At 46.4% G+C, this 24,806-nt stretch overlaps 1 pseudogene; it reads right to left on the bottom strand.

The window, feature by feature from the left end:
* Nucleotides 1–380: 380 nt before the first annotated feature.
* Nucleotides 381–24,212, bottom strand: LOC147966757 (uncharacterized; annotated as a pseudogene).
* Nucleotides 24,213–24,806: the final 594 nt, after the last annotated feature.

Here is a 24,806-nt window from a genome sequence, read left to right as displayed (position 1 = left end):
TAGTTCAGGGTTTCCGTGCATCCCAGCGCTTTCATTTTTCTCGATTTGTTTCAAGCTTTTCTGCATGGTCTTGGAGCCAGAGTTGCTCATGGGACGTCCATGCGATTATGTGAATGTCTACACCTTCACCCATACTAGTAAGCATGCACGTGCAACGCACGTGTCAAACAAAACATGTTCACATGATATAATACTAAAATGGTTTTTACAAAAAATTCAGATCGCTACAAAATGTTATCATGTCACTCAAATTGTATTTTCAGAAAGTGCGACATATTTGTGATCCAAAACATATATCATAAACATGTCTTCGCATAAAATTCACTGTCACATAATAATTATATTATAATTGCTACAAGAATATATTCTCAAATCCACAACTAAGCATGTTTTGAAGGTCCATCTTTTGAAGCAATGAAGGTCCATCTATAGATGCGATCAATGATGCTTCGTTCAATGTATGGGATATTGTTTTGAGCTTCATTCTCTTCGTACTTTAAAATATGCACCAAAAATTGCTTCCTCAGTTGAAAACCATCCTACATTGGCATTATACAACATTGTTATAACAAGTTGTATGTGCAATGTGTATACAAATAAGCATGGTGTAAATAGTCACCTGGGGTATGGGAAAATATAGCTTTCCATCGCACAATGAGTGCATGTAATTAAAAACCAAATAACCAGACAAGGCACTGCATATATGAAATAAACACATTATGTGCGTTGAATGAATCAATTAATATTGTAATGCGTTTAAAAGATTCATACCAGTGTGAGTTTGTTGGAGCATCAGGAACTATGCATTCCCATTTAGAGATATCATCCTTGAATGCAGGGTTTGCAACTTCAAGCGCAAGGTTTAGATTGTCGGCCACGGTTTTAAGTACATTCTTCCCGAAAGTAGGTATTGGTATCGGATCAAAAATTGAGACAACTTTTCTATTTTGATCCAAGACAAACAATAGAAATAACCCAAACATATACCAAGGCAATAAAATCTGCAATGATGAAATAGTTTAGAAACACATAGAATATTAATTAAGACCAAGTATACCAATGTTACAAATGAAAAAAAATCTTACCATATCACATTGAGAGATATGATAATCATTACTGTCAGGCCAGCTATGAAACAACCGTTTAAATGTAGCAATTTCCATATGTTCACGATGACTTGAGTCTCGTGCATAGTGGAACATGGACTAAAGTAAGAATGAGAAAATATTAGTGCAATGAGAAAAAAAATGTAGTACATGATTATAGTAACTTACACAAAAGTTCAGATCCATATAGTGAGATGGAATGTCTCTGAGAAGCAGGACTTCATGGCACGCTAGTATTCGCACAGCCATATTAAAGCAATGAATATCCATGTATTCATCATTGCGTAATATGTTTAATTTGTCTCAAATTTAAGCTAATAGGGTACGGATCAGAGCTTTTCACCCATTCGCTCCTGTAAAATCAAAATTCTGTAAATTATAATGACATCAGAGTAATTTGTTGGAATACAAAATGAACTAAAAAATATGACTTACTCTAGTAGAGCGACATCATCAACCATACCGATGAACAAGCAAAGTTCATCTATTAAATCATCGTTTGTTGGGTTGACAGTCGGTGAAAGAATAAATGACCGCGAGATGAGCTCAACTTCTGTTGATGTATTTGATGTTTTGAAATTCTCAGGAGGTCTATCCAGAATCATACATTCTGTGGGATCTGTGTTGTCTTCGTCCTCTTCCATGTCTCGATTTCTTATATTATCATCGTTCAATTCCGAGTCCACTAAAATGACAGTTAGTTTTGTTCTAAAATCTGTCATATGTTCCTATTAAAATAGTAATAAGAGTTAAATAGTGATACAACATAGAATAAATGTAATGATACACAGTAAACAAATACCTGTGTAGGAATGTCAGACAATATATCTCCTGTGAAGTACTCCATAAAATTTACCATCCACAGACCACAAGATGACCTGCATGATTACAAATACAAAACTTAAATAAACTCAATCATTTTTTTATCAAATTTATAGATATTTGTATAAAACAACTTTTAGAATCATCAAATGATCATGACTGAAACAAGCCGTGATGAAAACAAATTTTTTACAAACTTAGTGAACCGGACATGCCCTATAAAATATAATGTTTATTTAGAAGATCTAATACAATACAGTGTATTTTTATTTCAGTAATGCTACACTTACGGGCAAGTTTTACTGAAAGCTTAGCTACGGACAGATGTGGCGGAACGAAAGAGCAAGTGGGCGCCGTGATTCACGCAAAGCAAAAAAACAAACACCAATCAGCTGGTTCCACATCCTCCCGTAGACGATCTCGTGAGCATCCAGCCCGTAAGTGTGGCATTATTGTTTTTATTTGGAGCACGCCGCACTCAGTCAAAGCTCAGTCAAACTCCCACCGCCCCTCATTTCTCCTTTCCTCCCCATTCTTCGCTCATTCGTGGCCAAGAGATCCCCATCCACAGCCGGCGGCCCGGCGATCTGCTCTGCGCCGCCCCTCACTCCTCCTGGCCATGTCGGGGCCATCCGCCACGTGCGTTCTCTGGTGGCCGCCCCCCCTCGTCACCAGCGCCGGCGGACGGGTAGGCTCTGCTCTGCCCCGTCCCGCCCCGCCCCGCCCCTCCCTCCTCCTGGCGACGCCGGGGCGCTCGAGGTCGGCATGGTCGCCGGCGACGCCTTGGCCCTCCGTCGTCCTGGTGCGATGTAGCCCCCCTTGCTCTGCCCCGCCCCGCCCCGCCCCTCCCTCCTCCTGGCGACGCCGGGGCGCTCGAGGTCGGCATGGTCGCCGGCGACGCCTTGGCCCTCCGTCGTGCTGGTGCGATGTAGCCGCCAGGAGCCTATCCAACCTCTCCCGCGCGGCACGAATTTCCCTCCCCCCTGCTCGGGATGCTATCAAGGTCCGGTTCCAAGTCTTCTTCTCCCCTCGATCCGGATGCTCTACTCTCCGATCCCATCTAAATTTCCCTATTTGATTCGGTCAGGAGCAGGAGCAGTTGCTGCTCGTGACCTCCATCTTGATTAAGATGACCATGAAGACCTCCGCGTGCTGTGCTGCTGCTCGGGGGACGACACTCCCTACGCTTCTCCTCGCTTGTCCGAGTCCAGGTTAGTCTCTCTGACCCCACCGCCTGCTCCTCCCCGTCAAATTGGTGCATAGCCTCACTGTGTGCAATGTTCGTCCCCTAGGGTTAGCTGCTCGGGGGCCATGGCGTGTTCCGAGCAGGCGCTGCCTTCGGCGCCGCTATTGATGATGTGGCCCTTAATAATTCAGATATTCTGAAGGAGAACAAGGAGGTGCCTAAAGGGGATGAGAGCAACAAGTTTCAATCGAAAGAGGTATACCCATCTGTCTGTAGTTTGATCTTAAGACACTCCTCCCTTGGCCATGCTGTGATGTCTACGTCTTTCCACTTATCCAATTTTAGTTCCATTTGAAGCGATGCATATTGGAACATATTTTTCAGTCCTTCCAGCTATTACATGAATAAATGACCAAGTATTAGCATCAGAAGCAAAGAATGACAAAGATTGTGAAAGGATCGATACGGTTGACTAGAGGGGGGGGGGTGAATAGGCAACTACCAATTTTTAGCTTTTCTTTACCAAATTAAAGTTTGCATCAAAGTAGGTTGTCTAGATGTGCAACTATGTGAGCAACCTATATGATGCAATAACAACAAGCATACAAGCAAGCAAGGGAACAAACACTAAAGAGCTTGCACAAGTAAAGGTAAGAGATAACCAAGAGTGGATCCGGTGAAGACAAGGATGTGTTACCGAAGTTCCTTCCTTTTGAGGGGAAGTACGTCTCCGTTGGAGCGGTGTGGAGGCACAATGCTCCCCAAGAAGCCACTAGGGCCACCGTATTCTCCTCACGCCCTTACACAATGCGAGATGCCGTGATTCCACTATTGGTGCCCTTGAAGGCGGCGACCGAACCTTTACAAACAAGGTTGGGGCAATCTCCACAACTTAATCGGAGGCTCCCAACAAGACCACGAAGCTTCACCACAATGGAATATGGCTCCGAGGTGACCTCAACCGTCTAGGGTGCTCAAACACCCAAGAGTAACAAGATCCGCTAGGGATGAGTGGGGAAATAAAAAATCCCTTGGTGGAAGTGTAGATCGGAGCCTTCTCAACCACTCCCGAGCAAATCAACGAGTTTGATTGGCTAGGGAGATAGATCGGGCAAAATGAAGCTTGGAGTATTTAATGGAGCTTGAGCAATAAATGGAGCTTGGGGAAAGGAAGAGGTAGGTGAGAAGGAAGAAGGGGACTCCCTTTTATAGTGGGGGCAACAATCCCGTTGCCCCCCACCAACCAGCCCCGCACAGGGCGGTACTACCGCTGAGAGGCGGCGGTACTACCGCCAGGACAGCGGTACTGCCGCGCCAGCCAGCGGTACTGCTGCGCTGAGGAGACTAGAAGGGAAAAGACCCAAATGCGGTACTACCGCGGTGGTAGGGCGGTACTACCGCTCCTAGAACGGTACTATCGCCTCTACAACCGTGACTAGTGCTGCAAAACCCGACACGAGAAAAAGACCTCTCGAATCGAGGCGGTAGGAGCCAGACTGCCCAGCGGTACTACGGCAATGGGGTCAAGGGCGGTAGTACCGCTGTGGAGCGGTACTGCCGCTTGTGATCCTTCGGCCGTAGTACCGCAGGCAGTGCGGTACTACCGCTGGGGCACGCGCGAGAGAGAAGGGATCTCTCAAATGAGCTGAGGACAAGGCGGAGGTGCCAGGCCCCCAGCGGTACTACTGCTGCGGAGCCACGGGCGGTACTACCGCTGTGGAGCGGTACTGCCGCTTGGCTCCTCAGTGGTACTACCGTTGGGTGCACGGTACTACCGCTTTGACCCAGACAGGACAAGGAAGAGAGGAGAGATCTCTTCAATGGAAAGGAAAAGCTCGAAGGGTGAGAAGCTGATGTGTACGTGATGATTCCACCCATGCAAAACCCTAGCGGACCCCCTCTTGATAGTACGGTGCCCTCTACGCAACTAGTCCACCGAGAAAGAAATGAAAGAGCTACACCGTCTTGAAATACACTCCGAGGGGAAGAAAGCGTCTCGTGCCAGGGGAGAATCTGTAAATTAATCAAAGCACAAGATTAGTCCGCAAACATGTTGTCATCAATCACCAAAACTACCTTGAGAGAGATATGCCGTAACAATCTCCCCCTTTTTGGTGGATTGATGACAACTAGGGATTTGCGCAAGGAAAAGAAATAAAACGAAGAAAACTAAGAACTACAAAATATAGACGGGCTCCCCCAGAATGTGTGCACCAAGATAAGGCATGACACACACATTCGGATCAACACTCCCCCTATATTTTATAGTCCAACAATACTAAGCACAAGATATATGAGAGAAGTGAATAGACAGGACAAGCATGCATCTCATAATAAACTACAGTACTCTGAAATGACATAAGTAAAAAGGTAGCGATATGGAGCATATGTCTCACACCATATGTCTAGAACTTAGGTCGCACACCACACCAAACGAAACCAAAAGAAACACACAAGAAACCACAAGACGACTCAAAACACGACACAAGAAGCAAATCCCTACACTCTCTCCCCCTTTGGCAGCGAGACACCAAAAAGGGCAAAGAGTGACACTACGACCTACGACTCCAGGTGATGGGAGGTGGAAGAGCTCGAACATCACATCTCTGCATCTTCATCGTGGGTCGAAAACTGCTCGGCATCGGAGTCGGTCCAGTGGCAATTCTGATGAATCCAGTCCTCCTCTTCAGTGATCTGACCCTCAGACCCACTGGCAAATGTTGCTCCCATCTGACGCATGAGCTCCTTGTGGCGCGTCCTGGCATGCTTCTCCGCCACATGAGTCATGTATTGACCGTGAGACTCCATGCAGAAAAGCTTCTTCATCTTGCGCTTAAGCTTCTGTGCCCACGACGGTTCTGCACTAGAGGGGCCAAAGTTCTCCTCATGATCATCAGTAGCAGCCTCACCCTCGGTCCCCACGGCAGTATCAGCAGCAGCAGATGGACCCCTCGTGGCAGCAGTAGCAGATGGACCCCCTGTGTGAGGCGCTGTCCAGTTGTCCTTCTTCCTCAGACGCTTGATCTCATGAGAAACCAAGTCTCCAGTCTCTAGCAGCACTCTGGGATAAGTTTGTGCCCAGGCCCTCTCAATGAGCCTCATGATGAATGGACCATAGATAGGAGACTTGCGCTCAGACACGGCAGATAGAAGTTCAGACCACATGACATGAGAGATATCCAGGCTCTCTCTAGTGCTTGCTTCCTTCTCATGCTGACAGAAAAGGAGCATGTCCACGAGGTAAGAGTGGAACATATCCAGATTCCCGATTCGAGGGAAGAGAGTCTCACGGAATATGCGATGAAGAATGTCCAGATACGGAGACAGCTCATAGGTCTTCTTCTTAGTAACTGGGTGAACCTTCACAGTGCAGTAGGGCCAGAGGGCTTGCTTGTGGGTGGATGTAGCATTGCGGTGAGGACGGAAACCGACAAGAGTCTCAAGTCCGTTATCCAGCACATCAAGTAACCCCATGAACGCCTGCCACTTGACGGAAAGCTGCTTTCCATTGGTCATCCATGTCAGAGTCCTGCCTACATCCATCCCAAGATGGACGGTGGCATAGAATTGAGCCACCAAATCCGCATCGAAATCCTTGTTGAATTGCATGATCCTGAGAATGTTCAACTGAGTGCACATCTGAAGAGCTTCGCCAAAGTACTCTAGGTCCTTCTCCATAGCATCAGTATCAATGGAGCGAACATCAACAAAAAGATTCTTCTTGGCCTTGATCACATCAAAGTAGATGACAAACTGAAAACGGTTCCAGAACGGGCGGTTGACCAAAGTGGGTTCTTGGTCCACCGCATAGGGGTTGCGGCAACGCTTCTCCCAAAACTCCTTGTTGGTCATCTCAGTCACAGTCTTCCCTTTGGGCTTGTGAGCGGCTCGCTTCGATTGCTGAGGAGGTGGAGGAACACTTGCAGATGCACTTGCTAGAGGCGGTTGGGTGCTCGAGGAACCATCGGCTGGCTCTGAGGTGCGGTAGCGTTTTGATGTAGCACGTCCGGGGTTGATACGGCGACCTTGCTGCTCGGAAGGGTCATCACCTGGAGCCAAACACAAGAACACGCAAAACGACCAGAAAGAACGAGCATAAGCCAACAAACTCAACAAAAAGATCAAGGTAAGGCAGGAAAATGATGGAAATTGGCATGCAGCAATAGTACCGTGACCTGCCCACGGCAGTACCGCCCCCAAGCGGTAGTACCGCCCCAAAGGGAGAGGTAGTACCGCTCTAGGTCAAGCCGTAGTACCGCTCCAAAGGGAGCGGTAGTACTGCTTGAGGCGGATAAACAACATTTTCCTAGCACAAGGCGGTGAAACAGCGGTTTCCTACTACCGTGGTCAGATCCGGCACTACCGGCCTTCCAAATTCAAAAATAATCCTACCAAACTCTAATCTAGATAGTCTAGTTGCCTTCTCCAACCAACTCAAGCCTAGATTTAGCCAAAAATCTAGAGATGCAACCACCATTGCCCCTAAGAAACAAGAACTGAAAAAGAGACAAAACGAAAGAAGGAACGGGGGCAATACCGGCATCCATGGCAAGAGAACGAGGTGGGGATCGATTCCACCAAAGGGAATGGAGAGGGACGCCCCAGAGACGGAGATCCGCCGGAGCCCTCCCGCGTCGAGAGGAGGCTGGAGAGAGAGGAAGAGAAAAGAGGGGCGAAGTGAATGCGTATGGGGGAGAAGAAACCTCCCCCTGCCCCGACTTAACCCCCTGGTCCCGTCCCTCAGCGGTAGTACCGCGCTAGGGGGCGGTAGTACCGCCCAGCACGCCACGGCAACTAAACAGACACGGCTTTTGCTCAACGAACCGAAAAAACAACAACGGCAAGAGAAAAAGCACATCAGCAAATGACCAAGACACACCTCTTCAAAAGAGGGCAGTGGCCGAGGCCACCTATGTTTGAGTCAAAAGGTATGGCACCGCGAAGATTTTAACCTTGGGCCCATGACCAAAACTCGTCTTTGAAGCACAAGTGCCATCAACAATGGCTAAAGTGAAAGACTTGATCAATTTATGCATCATGGGGGGAGGGAGAGTTCATTGAGAGAACAACACTCTCCCTATGTCCATGCCTACACCTAAACTAGACAACAAATTGACCGGTGGTAGGGTGTGCAAGGGTTCAAGCCACATTGCTCGAATCAATGATATTTAGCTCATGCCTTAACTCACGAAATCTTGCTTCATCCAAGGGCTTCGTGAAAATATCTGCAAGGTTGTCATGAGTGTTGACATAGTTGAGCTCGATCTCTCCTCGCCTAATGTGATCCCGGATGAAGTGATACCGAATCTCAATATGCTTCGTCTTGAAGTGTTGCACCGGGTTGAGAGAAATCTTGATGGCACTTTCATTGTCACACCAAAGAGGCACTTTGTCACAAGTGACACCGCAATCCTTTAAAGTTTGCCTCATCCATAGAAGTTGTGCACAACAACTACCGGCGGCAACATACTCCGCCTCAGTGGACGAGAGAGACACACAACTTTGCTTTTTGGAAGACCAACTTACCAAAGAGCAACCAAGGAATTGGCACCCTCCGGAAGTGGACTTCCTATCCACTTTGTCTCCCGCCCAATCGGAATCCGAGTAACCTACAAGCTTGAAGTTTGATCCTCTTGGGTACCATAAGCCAAAGTTTGGGGTATGAGCCAAATATCGAAAGATTCGTTTGACCGCCACATAATGACTTTCCTTAGGTGCGGCTTGAAACCGTGCACAAATACCCACACTCAACATGATGTCCGGTCTAGATGCACAAAGGTAAAGCAAGGATCCAATCATGGAATGATATACCTTTTGATCCACCACTTTACCATTGGGATCTAAGTCGAGTTGGCACTTGGTGGGCATTGGAGTGGAAGCCGGCTTGACGTCACTTAGCTTGAATCTCTTGAGCATGTCTTGAGTGTATTTGGATTGACTGATGAAGGATTAAAATCGCCGGCTTTGTTGGGAGGGGTGACATTGCCCTTCTTGACATTGTTCTTCTTCTTCTCCTCGGGGACACTCTCTCCCTCCCTCACAAAAGTTTTCATGAGGGGAGGAGGTCGTTTGGTCTTGTCATTCTTCTTCTTGTTCTTGAAGTCGGGCACGTACCCAACCCCTTCCTTGGCCACACCTCCCTTTTGGTTGATCAAGAGATCGTTGAGGTTCTTCTTGCCTTGTATGCAAGTCGCAAGACCTCTCTCAAGTTGCTCCTTCAACTTAGCATTTTCCTCAACAAGATGTATATGCTCACAACACGGGTTAGTAGCATTTGCATTATCAATTAAAACCATATGAGGAAAATTTGCTTTCTCCTTAGTTAGCTTCACTTGGAGTTGATCATGAGACTCTTTGAGACTAGTGTGAATACCCTTCAAGGCCTTGTGGGCCTTGTCAAGTATATCAAACTCCTCTTTGAGTCTAGCAAGATCAACCCTGAGTTTGGCCTTCTCGGAATTTAGCACACGAGAAACAATGGGGGCATGATCATAATCTTTCTCTAACTTAGCATGATCAACGTTGTGTGACTCCTCAAGAGCCAAACGAAGACCACGCTCTTCCTCAAGAGCATTGGAAAGATCCAAAATCTCATCGGCATAGTCACGACTATGCCCTTCCATCTTAGAGATGGTGTCTTCGTGAGCCTCGATCATGTCATTGGCCTCACCAAGTTGTTCCAAGAGAGCAACAAAGTGCTTCTTGGATTTTCCCTTGAGTTTGCCCATAAAGGCCTCAAACTCGTTAGCCTCCACATTAGCTCCCTCAAATTCATTAATGCTATCCGTTGGGGAAGGATGATTAATGATGGTAGTTTTGATGTTGGAGGTTACCTTGTTGGTGGCTTTAGCCATGAGGCACTTGGCGGTGGTGCTCTCGTTGGGTGAGTCGAAGAGAGACACCCGTGACGTTGTTGCAATGGCAACGGAGGCCATGGCAACCGACTCATCATCTTCATCATCATCATCATCCTCATTGTACTCTTCTTGCACAACCAAAGCCTTGGGAGGAGTCTTCTTGGTGAAGTTGTTCTTGTTGGGGAACGACTTGGCCTTGTCCTTTCGGATGAGTTTGCCACCATTGTCTTCCCTCTTCTCATACGGGCATTCCGCAACGAAATGACTCACGTTGCCGCAATTGTAGCAAGTCCTTACACGTTGCTTGCCCCTTGTGCCACTCGAGTTGTTTTTGCTAAAATTGGGTCTTGAGTTTTTCTTGCTCCAAAATTGCCTTGAAGCAAGTGCCATGTGTTCATGATATGCATACTTTGTATCTTCGGGGTTGCTCTCCTCTTCTTCCTCTTCTTCTTCTTCCACGGTGAGCTTGGCCTTCAAAGCAAGGTTAGGCTTCTTTGCCCGTTGAGAACGAAGCACCGCATTGTCGGCGGTCTTGTCCAAAATGTTCATGGCCACAAACTCATCCAACACTTCGCTTGAGGTCAAAGTGTGGAAGTCCGGTCTTTGACGAATGACAGAGGACATGGCCTTGTGGTAGGGCATCATTGCCTTGAGGAATTTGCGCTTGATCCAATTTTCATCCGTGTCCTTGCTCCCGTGATCTCGTAGTGATACCGCGAGTTCGGTTACTCTCCGATAAAGCTCACGAGGTTCTTCATCTTCCTTCATTGCAAACTCATCAGCCTCATCTTGTACCACTTAATAGTTGGAGCATCGAATGCTTGCACTTCCCCGGTAGAGAGACACGACACAATGCCATGCATCTTTGGCCAAGGCGAAGGGACGAAGATGAGGTAGGTCTTCGGGTGGAATTGCATCTTGAATGATGAAGAGAGCATTCTCATTGAATTGATTGTCCGCGGCTTCTCGAGGAGTGAAGTTGTTTGGATCATGTGGATAGAAACCTTCTTCAATGATTCTCCAAAGGTTAGTGTTCACATGATTTAAATGACGTTTAAAGCGGTAAACCCAAGAATCAAAATCCTCATTTTTCACAATCTTGGGGGGAGGACCGGCATGATTCAAATGAGTGGAAGGAACCGGTCCACCATAAACAAGTGGTGGATCCACATGGGCAAAGATGCCGGTGCCATTCTTGCCACTAGAAGAAGGAGCCTTTTCACTACTAGCTTCCCCCTTGTCGGGGATAGCATCTGACACCTTGTTGGCGGGATCACCCACTTTCAACGGTGCGGTGGATAGTTTAAGCCCCTCAAGAAATTTAGTAAACATGCTTTCAACTTCGGTCGTCATGGAGGTTTTCAATGTCTCCAAGGCTACATTGAACTCCTCACGAGAGACCAAGTTCCCCCATCTCCCGTAGACGAGATCGGATTCACACCGGAGTGTTCCTCCAAACCGTCTACGGTATCAACCATACTCTTTGAACGGTAAAGTCCTTAATAAGGAGACGAGGCTCTGATACCAATTGAAAGGATCGATACGGTTGACTAGAGGGGGGGTGAATAGGCAACTACCAATTTTTAGCTTTTCTTTACCAAATTAAAGTTTGCATCAAAGTAGGTTGTCTAGATGTGCAACTAGGTGAGCAACCTATATGATGCAATAACAACAAGCATACAAGCAAGCAAGGGAACAAACACTAAAGAGCTTGCACAAGTAAAGGTAAGAGATAACCAAGAGTGGATCCGGTGAAGACGAGGATGTGTTACCGAAGTTCCTTCCTTTTGAGGGGAAGTACGTCTCCGTTGGAGCGGTGTGGAGGCACAATGCTCCCCAAGAAGCCACTAGGGCCACCGTATTCTCCTCACGCCCTTACACAATGCGAGATGCCGTGATTCCACTATTGGTGCCCTTGAAGGTGGCGACCGAACCTTTACAAACAAGGTTGGGGCAATCTCCACAACTTAATCGGAGGCTCCCAACAAGACCACGAAGCTTCACCACAATGGAATATGGCTCCGAGGTGACCTCAACCATCTAGGGTGCTCAAACACCCAAGAGTAACAAGATCCGCTAGGGATGAGTGGGGAAATCAAAAATCCCTTGGTGGAAGTGTAGATCGGAGCCTTCTCAACCACTCCCGAGCAAATCAACGAGTTTGATTGGCTAGGGAGATAGATCGGGCAAAATGAAGCTTGGAGTATTTAATGGAGCTTGAGCAATAAATGGAGCTTGGGGAAAGGAAGAGGTAGGTGAGTGTTGGGGAACGTTGCAGAAAACAAAAATTTTCCTACAGTTTCACCAAGATCCATCTAGGAGTTCATCTAGCAACGAGTGATTGGATTGCATCTACATACCTTTGTAGATCACGCGCGGAAGCGTTCAAAGAACGGGGATGAGGAAGGCATACTCGACGTGATCCAAATCACCGGAGATCCTAGCGCCGAACGGACGGCACCTCCGCGTTCAACACACGTACGGTCAGCGTAACGTCTCCTTCTTCTTGATCCAGGAAGGGAAGGAGAGGTTGAGGAAGATGGCTCTAGCAGCAGCACGACGGCGTGGTGGTTATGGAGCCGCAGTACTCCGGCAGGGCTTCGCCAAGCTCTATGGAGGAGGAGGATGTGTTGGAGAGGGAGAGGGAGGCACCAAAGATGTGTTATGAGAGGCCCTCCTTCCCCAACTATATATAGGGAGTCCAAGGGGGGGGGCGCCGGCCCTAGGAGATCCAATCTCCTAAGGGGGGTGCGGCCAAGGGAGGAATCCCTCCTCCCCAAGGCACCTAGGAGGTGCCTTCCCCCTTTGGGACTCTTCCCTTCCTTGAACCCTAGGCGCATGGGCCTCTTGGGACTGGTGCCCTTGGCCCATATAGGCCAAGGCACACCCCCTACAGTCCATGTGGCCCCAAGGGCAGGTGGCCCCACCCGGTGGACCCCCGGGACCCTTCCGGTGGTCTCGGTACAATACTGGTGACCCCGAAACTTGTCCCGATGCCCGAAATAGCACTTCCTATATATAATTCTTTACCTCCGGACCATTCCGGAACTCCTCGTGACGTCCGGGATCTCATCCGGGACTCCGAACAACATTCGGGTTACTACATATACATATCCCTACAACCCTAGCGTCACCGAACCTTAAGTGTGTAGACCCTACGGGTTCGGGAGACATGTAGACATGACCGAGACGACTCTCCGGTCAATAACCAACAGCCGGATCTGGATACCCATGTTGGCTCCCACATGCTCCTCGATGATCTCATCGGATGAACCACGATGTCGAGGATTCAAGCAACCCCGTATACAATTCCCTTTGTCAATCGGTATGTTACTTGCCCGAGATTCGATCGTCGGTATCCCAATACCTCGTTCAATCTCGTTACCGGCAAGTCACTTTACTCGTACCGTAATGCATGATCCCATGACCAGACACTTGGTCACTTTGAGCTCATTATGATGATGCATTACCGAGTGGGCCCGGTGATACCTCTCCGTCATATGGAGTGACAAATCCCAGTCTTGATTCGTGTCAACCCAACAGACACTTTCGGAGATACCCGTAGTATACCTTTATAGTCACCCAGTTACGTTGTGATGTTTGGTACACCCAAAGCACTCCTACGGTATCCGGGAGTTACACGATCTCATGGTCTAAGGAAAGGATACTTGACATTGGAGAACTCTAGCAAACGAACTATACGATCTTGTGCTATGTTTAGGATTGGGTCTTGTCCATCAAATCATTCTCCTAATGATGTGATCTCGTTATCAATGACATCCAATGTCCATAGTCAGGAAACCATGACTATCTGTTGATCAACGAGCTAGTCAACTAGAGGCTTATTAGGGACATGTTGGTGTCTATTATTCACACATGTATTACGATTTTCGGATAACACAATTATAGCATGAATAAAGACAATTATCATGAACAAGGAAATATAATAATAATGCGTTTATTATTGCCTCTAGGGCATATTTCCAACAGTCTCCCACTTGCACTAGAGTCAATAATCTAGTTACATTGTGATGAATCGAACACCCATGGAATTCTGGTGTTGATCATGTTTTGCTCTAGGGAGAGGTTTAGTCAACGGATCTGCTACATTCAGGTCCGTGTGTACTTTACAAATATCTATGTCTCCATTTTGAACATTTTCACGAATGGAGTTGAAGCGACGCTTGATGTGCCTTGTCTTCTTGTGAAACCTGGGCTCCTTGGCAAGAGCAATAGCTCCAGTGTTGTCACAGAAGAGCTTGATTGGCCCCGACTCATTGGGTATGACTCCTAGGTCGGTGATGAACTCCTTCACCCAAATTGCTTCATGTGCTGCCTCCGAGGCTGCCATGTACTCCGCTTCACATGTAGATCCCGCCATGACGCTCTGCTTGCAACTGCACCAGCTTACTGCCCCACCATTCAAAATATACACGTATCCGGTTTGTGACTTAGAGTCATCCAGATCTGTGTCGAAGCTAGCGTCGACGTAACCCTTTACGACGAGCTCTTCGTCACCTCCATAAACGAGAAACATTTCCTTAGTCCTTTTCAGGTACTTCAGGATATTCTTGACCGCTGTCCAGTGTTCCTTGCCGGGATTACTTTGGTACCTTCCTACCAAACTTACGGCAAGGTTTACATCAGGTCTGGTACACAGCATGGCATACATAATAAAACCTATGGCTGAGGCATAGGGGATGACACTCATCTCTTCTATATCTTCTGCCGTGGTCGGACATTGAGCTGAGCTCAATTTCACACCTTGCAACACAAGTAAGAACCCCTTCTTAGACTGATCCATATTGAACTTCTTCAATATCTTATCAAGGTATGTGCTTTGTGAAAGACCTATGAGGCGTCTTGATCTATCTCTGTAGATCTTGATGCCTAATATATAAGCAGCTTCTCCAAGGTCCTTCATTGAAAAACTCTTATTCAAGTAGGCCTTTATGCTGTCCAAGAGTTCTATATCATTTCCCATCAAAAGTATGTCATCTACATATAATATGAGAAATGCTACAGAGCTCCCACTCACTTTCTTGTAAACACAGGCTTCTCCATAAGTCTGCGTAAACCCAAACGCTTTGATCATCTCATCAAAGCGAATGTTCTAACTCCGAGATGCTTGCACCAGCCCATAAATCGAGCGTTGGAGCTTGCACACCTTGTCAGCATTCTTAGGATCGACAAAACCTTCCGGCTGCATCATATACAATTCTTCCTTAAGGAAACCATTAAGGAATGCCGTTTTGACGTCCATTTGCCATATTTCATAATCATAGAATGCGGCAATCGCTAACATGATTCGGACGGACTTCAGCTTCGCTACTGGTGAGAAAGTCTCATCGTAGTCAACCCCTTGAACTTGTCGATAACCCTTAGCGACAAGCCGAGCTTTATAGATGGTTACATTACCATCCACGTCTGTCTTCTTCTTAAAGATCCATTTATTTTCTATGGCTCGCCGCTCAACGGGCAAGTCAGTCAAAGTCCATACTTCGTTTTCATACATGGATCCTATCTCGGATTTCATGGCTTCTAGCCATTTGTCGGAATCTGGGCCCGCCATCGCTTCTTCATAGTTCGAAGGTTCACCATTGTCTAACAACATGATTTCCAAGACAGGGTTGCCGTACCACTCTGGTGCGGAACGTGTCCTTGTGGACCTTCGAATTTCAGTAGGAGCTTGATCAGAAGTATCTTGATCATCATCATTAACTTCCTCTCTAGTCGGTGCAGGCACCTCAGGAACATTTTCTTGAGTTGCGCCATTTTCCGGTTCAAGAGGTAATACTTCATCAAGTTCTACTTTCCTCCCACTTACTTCTTTCGAGAGAAACTCTTTCTCTAGAAAGGACCCATTCTTGGCAACAAAGATCTTGCCTTCGGATCTGAGGTAGAAGGTATACCCAATAGTTTCTTTAGGGTATCCTATGAAGACGCATTTTTCCGATTTGGGTTCGAGCTTTTCAGGTTGAAGTTTCTTGACATAAGCATCGCATCCCCAAACTTTTAGAAACGACAGCTTAGGTTTCTTTCCAAACCATAATTCATACGGTGTCGTCTCAACGGATTTCGACGGAGCCCTATTTAAAGTGAATGTGGCAGTCTCTAAAGCATACCCCCAAAAAGATAGCGGTAAATCGGTAAGAGACATCATAGATCGCACCATATCTAATAGAGTGCGATTACGACGTTCGGACACACCATTACGCTGAGGTGTTCCAGGCGGCGTGAGCTGTGAAACTATTCCACATTTTCTTAAGTGTGTGCCAAACTCATGACTCAAGTATTCTCCTCCACGATCTGATTGCAGGAACTTGATTTTCCTGTCACGTTGATTCTCAACCTCACTCTGAAATTCCTTGAACTTTTCAAAGGTCTCAGACTTGTGTTTCATTAAGTAGACATACCCATATCTACTCAAGTCATCAGTGAGGGTGAGAACATAACGATAGCCACCGCGAGCCTCAACACTCATTGGACCGCACACATCAGTATGTATGATTTCCAATAAGTTGGTTGCTCGCTCCATTGTTCCTGAGAACGGAGTCTTGGTCATTTTACCCATGAGGCATGGTTCGCACGTGTCAAATGATTCATAATCAAGAGACTCTAAAAGTCCATCAGTATGGAGCTTCTTCATGCGTTTGACACCTATGTGACCAAGGCGGCAGTGCCACAAGTATGTGGGACTATCATTATCAATCTTACATCTTTTGGTATTCACACTATGAATATGTGTAGCATTACGCTCGAGATTCATTAAGAATAAACCTTTCACCATCGGAGCATGACCATAAAACATATCTCTCATATAAATAGAACAACCATTATTCTCGGATTTAAATGAGTAACCATCTCATATTAAACGAGATCCTGATACAATGTTCATGCTCAAACTTGGCACTAAATAACAATTATTGAGGTTCAAAACTAATCCCGTAGGTAAATGTAGAGGTAGCGTGCCGACGGCGATCACATCGACCTTGGAACCATTCCCGACGCGCATCGTCACCTCGTCCTTCGCCAGTCTCCGCTTATTCCGCAGCTCCTGTTTTGAGTTACAAATGTGAGTAACTGCACCGGTATCAAATACCCAGGAGCTACTACGAATACTGGTAAGGTACACATCAATTACATGTATATCACATATACCTTTTGTTTTGCCGGCCTTCTTGTCCGCTAAGTATTTGGGGCAGTTCCGCTTCCAGTGACCACTTTCCTTGCAATAAAAGCACTCAGTCTCGGGCTTGGGTCCATTCTTTGGCTTCTTCCCGGCAGCTTGCTTGCCGGGCGCGGCAACTCCCTTGCCGTCTTTCTTGAAGGTTTTCTTACCCTTGCCTTTCTTGAACTTAGTGGTTTTATTCACCATCAACACTTGATGTTCCTTTTTGACATGTACCTCTGCTGATTTCAGCATTGCAAATACTCCAGGAATGGACTTTTCCATCCCCTGCATATTGAAGTTCATCACAAAGCTCTTGTAGCTAGGTGGAAGCGACTGAAGGATTCTGTCAATGACCGCGTCATCCGGGAGATTAACTCCCAGCTGAGTTAAGCGGTTATGCAACCTAGACATAGTGAGTATGTGCTCACTGACAGAACTGTTTTTCTCCATCTTACAGCTGAAGAACTTGTCGGAGACTTGATATCTCTTGACCCGGGCATGAGCTTGGAAAACCATTTTCAGCTCTTCGAACATCTCATATGCTCCGTGTCTCTCAAAACGTTTTTGGAGCCCCGGCTCTAAGCTGTAAAGCATGCCGCACTGAACGAGGGAGTAGTCATCGGTACGTGCCTGCCAAGCGTTCATAACGTCTTGTTCTGCAGGGAGAACAGGTGCGTCACCTAGCGGTGCTTGTAGGACATAATCTTTCTTGGCAGCTATGAGGATGATCCTTAGGTTCCGGACCCAGTCCGTGTAGTTGCTGCCATCATCTTTCAGCTTGGTTTTCTCTAGGAACGCGTTGAAGTTGAGGACTATGTTGGCCATTTGATCTACAAGACATATTGTAAAATTTTAGACTAAGTTCATGATAATTAAGTTCATCTAATCAAATTATTCAATGAACTCCCACTTAGATAAACATCCCTCCTGTAATCTAAGTATAACATGATCCGAGTTGGCTAGGCCGTGTCCGATCATCACGTGAGACGGACTAGCCAACGTCGGTGAACATCTTCATGTTGATCGTATCTTCTATACGACTCATGCTCGACCTTTCGGTCTTCTGTGTTCCGAGGCCATGTCTGTACATGCTAGGCTCGTCAAGTCAACCTAAGTGTTTGCATGTGTAAATCTGTCTTACACCCGTTGTATGTGAACGTTGGAATCTATCACACCCGATCATCACGTGGTGCTTCGAAACAACGAACTGTCGCAACGGTGCACGGTTAGGGGGAACACTTTCTTGAAATTATTATGAGGGATCATCTTATTTACTACCGTCGTTCTAAGCAAACAAGATGCAAAAACATGATAAACATCACATGCAATCAAATAATAATAGTGACATGATATGGCCAATATCACATAGCTCCTTTGATCTCCATCTTGGGGCTCCATGATCATCTTGTCACCGGCATGACACCATGATCTCCATCATTGTGTCTCCATGAAGTTGCTCGCCAACTATTACTTCTACTACTATGGCTAACGCGTTTAGCAATAAAGTAAAGTAATTTACGTGGCGTTTCTCAATGACACGCAGGTCATACAAAAAATAAAGACAACTCCTATGGCTCCTGCCGGTTGTCACACTCATCGACATGCAAGTCGTGATTCCTATTACAATAGCATGAACATCTCATACATCACATATAGATCATTCATCATTCATCACAACTTTGGCCATATCATATCACAAAGCACTTGCTGCAAAAACAAGTTAGACGTCCTCTAATTGTTGTTGCAAGTTTTACGTGGCTGAAATAGGGTTCTAGCAAGAACGTTTTCTTACCTACGTGAAAGCCACAACGTGATTTGTCAACTTCTATTACCCTTCATAAGGACCCTTTTCATCGAATCCGCTCCAACTAAAGTGGGAGAGACAGACACCCGCCAGCCACCTTATGCAACTTGTGCATGTTAGTCGGTGGAACCGGTCTCACGTAAGCGTACGTGTAAGGTTGGTCCGGGCCGCTTCATCCCACAATACCGTTGAAGCAAGATAAGACTAGTAGCGGCAAGAAAGTTGACAACATCAACGCCCACAACAAATTGTGTTCTAGTCGTGCAAGAGAACTACGCATAGACCTAGCTCTGATACCACTATTGGGGAACGTTGCAGAAAACAAAAATTTTCCTACGGTTTCACCAAGATCCATCTAGGAGTTCATCTAGCAACGAGTGATTGGATTGCATCTACATACCTTTGTAGATCATGCGCGGAAGCGTTCAAAGAACGAGGATGAGGAAGGCGTACTCGACGTGATCCAAATCACCGGAGATCCTAGCGCCGAACGGACGGCACCTCCGCGTTCAACACACGTACGGTCAGCGTAACGTCTCCTTCTTCTTGATCCAGCAAGGGAAGGAGAGGTTGAGGAAGATGGCTCCAGTAGCAGCACGACGGCGTGGTGGTTATGGAGCCGCAGTACTCCGGCAGGGCTTCGCCAAGCTCTATGGAGGAGGAGGATGTGTTGGAGAGGGAGAGGGAGGCACCAAAGATGTGTTATGAGAGGCCCTCCTTCCCCCACTATATATAGGGAGTCCAAGGGGGGGGCGCCGGCCCTAGGAGATCCAATCTCCTAGGGGGGGGGTGCGGCCAAGGGAGGAATCCCTCCTCCCCAAGGCACCTAGGAGGTGCCTTCCCCCTTTGGGACTCTTCCCTTCCTTGAACCCTAGGCGCATGGGCCTCTTGGGACTGGTGCCCTTGGCCCATATAGGCCAAGGCGCACCCCCTACAGCCCATGTGGCCCCCCCCGGGGCAGGTGGCCCCACCCGGTGGACCCCCGGGACCCTTCCGGTCGTCCCGGTACAATACCGGTGACCCCGAAACTTGTCCCGATGCCCGAAATAGCACTTCCTATATATAATTCTTTACCTCCGGACCATTCCGGAACTCCTCGTGACGCCCGGGATCTCATCCGGGACTCCGAACAACATTCAGGTTACTGCATATACATATCCCTACAACCCTAGCGTCACCGAACCTTAAGTGTGTAGACCCTACGGGTTCGGGAGACATGTAGACATGACCGAGACGACTCTCCGGTCAATAACCAACAGCCGGATCTGGATACCCATGTTGGCTCCCACATGCTCCTCGATGATCTCATCGGATGAACCACGATGTCGACGATTCAAGCAACCCCGTATACAACTCCCTTTGTCAATCGGTATGTTACTTGACCGAGATTCGATCGTCGGTATCCCAATACCTCATTCAATCTCGTTACCGGCAAGTCACTTTACTCGTACCGTAATGCATGATCCCGTGACCAGACACTTGGTCACTTTGAGCTCATTATGATGATGCATTACCGAGTGGGCCCAGTGATACCTCTCCGTCATACGGAGTGACAAATCCCAGTCTTGTTCCGTGTCAACCCAACAGACACTTTTGGAGATACCCGTAGTATACCTTTATAGTCACCCGATTACGTTGTGACGTTTGGTACACCCAAAGCACTCCTACGGTATCCAGGAGTTACACGATCTCATGGTCTAAGGAAAGGATACTTGACATTGGAGAACTCTAGCAAACGAACTATATGATCTTGTGCTATGTTTAGGATTGGGTCTTGTCCATCACATCATTCTCCTAATGATGTGATCTCGTTATCAATGACAACCAATGTCCATAGTCAGGAAACCATGACTATCTGTTGATCAACGAGCTAGTCAACTAGAGGCTTACTAGGGACATGTTGGTGTCTATTATTCACACATGTATTACGATTTCTGGATAACACAATTATAGCATGAATAAAGACAATTATCATGAACAAGGAAATATAATAATAATGCTTTTATTATTGCCTCTAGGGCATATTTCCAACAGTGAGAAGGAAGAAGGGGACTCCCTTTTATAGTGGGGGCAACAATCCCGTTGCCCCCCACCAACCAGCCCCGCACAGGGCGGTACTACCGCAGAGAGGGGGCGGTACTACCGCCAGGACAGCGCTACTGCCGCGCCAGCCAGCGGTACTGCCGCGCTGAAGAGACTAGAAGGGAAAAGACCCAAATGCGGTACTACCGCGGTGGTAGGGCGGTACTACCGCTCCTGGAACGGTACTACCGCCTCTACAACCGTGACTAGTGCCGCAAAACCCGACACGAGAAAAAGACCTCTCGAATCGAGGCGGTAGGAGCCAGACTGCCCAGCGGTACTACGGCAGTGGGGTCAAGGGCGGTAGTACCGCTGTGGAGTGGTACTGCCGCTTGTGATCCTTCGGCCGTAGTACCGCAGGCAGTGCGGTACTACCGCTAGGGCGCGCGAGAGAGAGAAGGGATCTCTCAAATGAGCTGAGGACAAGGCGGAGGTGCCAGGCCCCCAGCGGTACTACTGTTGCGGAGCCACGGGCGGTACTACCGCTGTGGAGCGGTACTGCCGCTTGGCTCCTCAACGGTACTACCGCTGGGTGCGCGGTACTACCGCTTTGACCCAGACAGGACAAGGAAGAGAGGAGAGATCTCTTCAATGGAAAGGAAAAGCTCGAAGGGTGAGAAGCTGATGTGTACGTGATGATTCCACCCATGCAAAACCCCAGCGGACCCCCTCTTGATAGTACGGTGCCCTCTACGCAACTAGTCCACCGAGAAAGAAACGAAAGAGCTACACCGTCTTGAAATACACTCCGAGGGGAAGAAAGCGTCTCGTGCCAGGGGAGAATCTGTAAATTAATCAAAGCACAAGATTAGTCCGCAAACATGTTGTCATCAATCACCAAAACTACCTTGAGAGAGATATGCCGTAACAGATTGTCTTATCAAAAGATGGTGCAGTGGGACTAATAACTAACCATAGTGGTAAGGTCTTGGCGGGGCATTCCTGGGCCTAGCGAGTCGAGCACCTGGATACGTTTCACCCTGGTATTTATAACTGCTAGGTACCAATGAAAGTGTTCAATGTTTACTGGAATGAATATTTGAAAAAAGGGATTTGTTAGTTTAGGTCTCATATATACAAACATCTGTCCTCGACTGAATTCATCATAGTAATATGTACGGAACTGAGACTCACCATATCATGTTCTAAATAAGTTGTAGCTCTCTTTAATACCCATCTTGGTACGTCATCCCGTATAGAGCTAAATTCCTTTATCATCTTAGAGATGCATGCATTTTCTAAGAGCACACTTCCACCTGACCTCATCTGTAGATGCTCTTTAGCACTTATGCAATGTATGTATGCGTCTATGATCTACAATATCAAGTGCACACCTTGGTTATAAGAGATATAGGAACTTATGTTAAAATCGTCTTGTCATAAAGCTACATATACTTACTTCGCCGCCAACAAATTCTCCGGCAGTTAAAAGACGTAGTAACTGTTTTTTTAGATATGAGTCATTGATGCTCACTAAATTTCTTTTATCGCTTGGTTCAAACATGATATTTTCAATCACGGACCAATCATCGCCGGTGCAGGCATAATCTATCATGATGTAAGCAAGAAGAATTATTAATAATGAAGAAAATTAGTGTAGCAAAAGCAGGGCATAGAAGGATTTGTTCATGCCTTCTGGAGCCACCACGTAGTCTTTTGCCTTCTTAGGTTTGTTATGCATTCAGATAGGGATAGGCTTCCCTGTTTGTGCCCCTTTCATGCCGGATGTGTGTGTTAATTCTTCGTCCTCTGATGCCTCTGTCACTTCGGGGACTTCGGAATCAGTGGACTGCATGCTATGCTTTTTCTTCACTTCTTCTTTGTCAGCTATTCCATTTGACCCTGGCATCGTCTCCCCTATAGTTTCTGCCCCTTCGGCGCCGAATGTTTGTGCTAATTCCTCATCTTGAGCTGGCTGCATTTGTTCACTTGTTTCGTTGAAGGTTAATTCCTGAGAGCAACATTACAAGATATAATATAGTTAGAATTAGAACTATTTGGGACATAGTTGAAAAAATATATATGCCTGTGTCACCTCGGATTCAGTGAACCGTGAGCTCTTCATTTTGTGCACTTCATCTTTGTCGGCTATTCCATTTGATTCTGCCAGCTTGTCCCCTATATTTTCTCCCCCTTCGCTGTCGAATCTTTGTGCTAATTCATCGTCTTGAGTTGGCTGCATTTGTTCACTTGTTTCCTTGAAGGTTAATTCCTGAGAGGAACATTACAAAGAATAATTTGTATGGAGGATATAAAATAAGTAGAATTAGAACTACTTGGGATACCCGAAAAGAAAGCATGCCTTTGTCACTTCACAATCAGTAGCTTGTCTGCAATTTTTCATGTCTACTCCATCTTTGTTGTATTCCATTTGATTCTTCCTCGCTTACTAACTGAAACACACAATAATACAATATAATCCAGTAATTATAAAACAGAAAATATTATTAAGGTGAGTAAAGAATTGTAGGCATGATATTATTATACTACAAATTACATATTATTTTGTCCCACCAGAATAAAAATAATAATGACATGTGAAAATAAAAACCGTCTTTATCGACTTAGAGTATCACCTCATCAATCTCCATATTTTCTGTATCATCCTTGATGGTTTGTTCTTCTATTGCCTTTGTTGACTCGGTGTTCATATCCTCATCTTTGATTATCATGCCTTCAATCTGAATATTTTGTGTATGCTCGTCCTTGGCTCCCTTGTCGATGAGTTCCTGAAAACCCAAGCATATATAAATCGTTAAATTCTGTTCTGGAATAGATGTCCATCTGACATAATTTTGCCATTGTTTCATGTTCAATGGTTACTTGGGCTGAATTGCTGAATTAATTGATGGCAGACCTCATGTGGTAAATATATGTACACGTTTACTTAACATAGTGCTACCAGAATATTGTTTCCACCTAAATTATAATGATCTATTTCTTTGTTCAATTATCCAGTCAACTTTTTGAGATTCACTTGCGTGACTAATCATCTGGATGTTGCAATAATAAGAATTTCCTAAGTCACACAGAGCATGTTGGTAATTTTGTAGGGTCACACAGATCATCTGGATGTTGCAATAATAAGAATTTCCTAAGTCACACAGAGCATGTTGGTAATTTTGTAGGGTCACACCGATCATGTTGTTTTACTTAGTTGGATCTCCTCTGGTGACTATGTTGTTTTGCAGATGCGAAATCATGAATAGGATGAAATTGCAGAGAGATACCATTACCATGATTATTGTAGATTGAACCGTACAGGCCTCCGAGGATTGTGGCGCAGACATGGAGGACGATGATAGGTCACCACCGGCAGATGTGTGCAGCAAGGTGGAGGCCTTCGCGGTGGAGGAGTGTGAGGATGCGGCAGCGAGCTCGCAAAGCAGGATTCAGGGGAGGTTGAAGGGAAACACTACGGTGCAAAACCCTTTTCTTATTTGGGCTCCAGATTGAGAGGTCGTTAGGTCTAGGCAATATACAAGGCGGTAGTCACGGGAAGGACTTCCATAGCGTGAGGAGGAAAGGGAATCGTGATCGCTATGTCAGGCCCCACACTTTCCTTTGATTTATCTCTGGCCCCACGCTTTCCGTTGATTTATCTCAGGCCCCACATTGTTTTTCCTTTTATTTATACCCAAGCACATTAAATTAATTGAGTTATTTTTGTAATACATTTTATACAGAAATATCGAGTTAAGCTAATTGGAACGTTTCTTCAATTTTGTGTCTTCTTTCCTTTACCATTTTGTACAGATAAAGCTTAAACCTTTCT

The sequence above is a fragment of the Triticum urartu genome, chromosome 6A (assembly GCF_056163025.1).
Source record: "Triticum urartu cultivar PI428250 chromosome 6A, HENAU_Tu73, whole genome shotgun sequence".
NCBI lineage: Eukaryota > Viridiplantae > Streptophyta > Magnoliopsida > Poales > Poaceae > Triticum > Triticum urartu.
The sequence above is the reverse complement of the archived record's forward strand: the minus strand, read 5'-3'. Positions and strand labels throughout refer to the sequence as shown.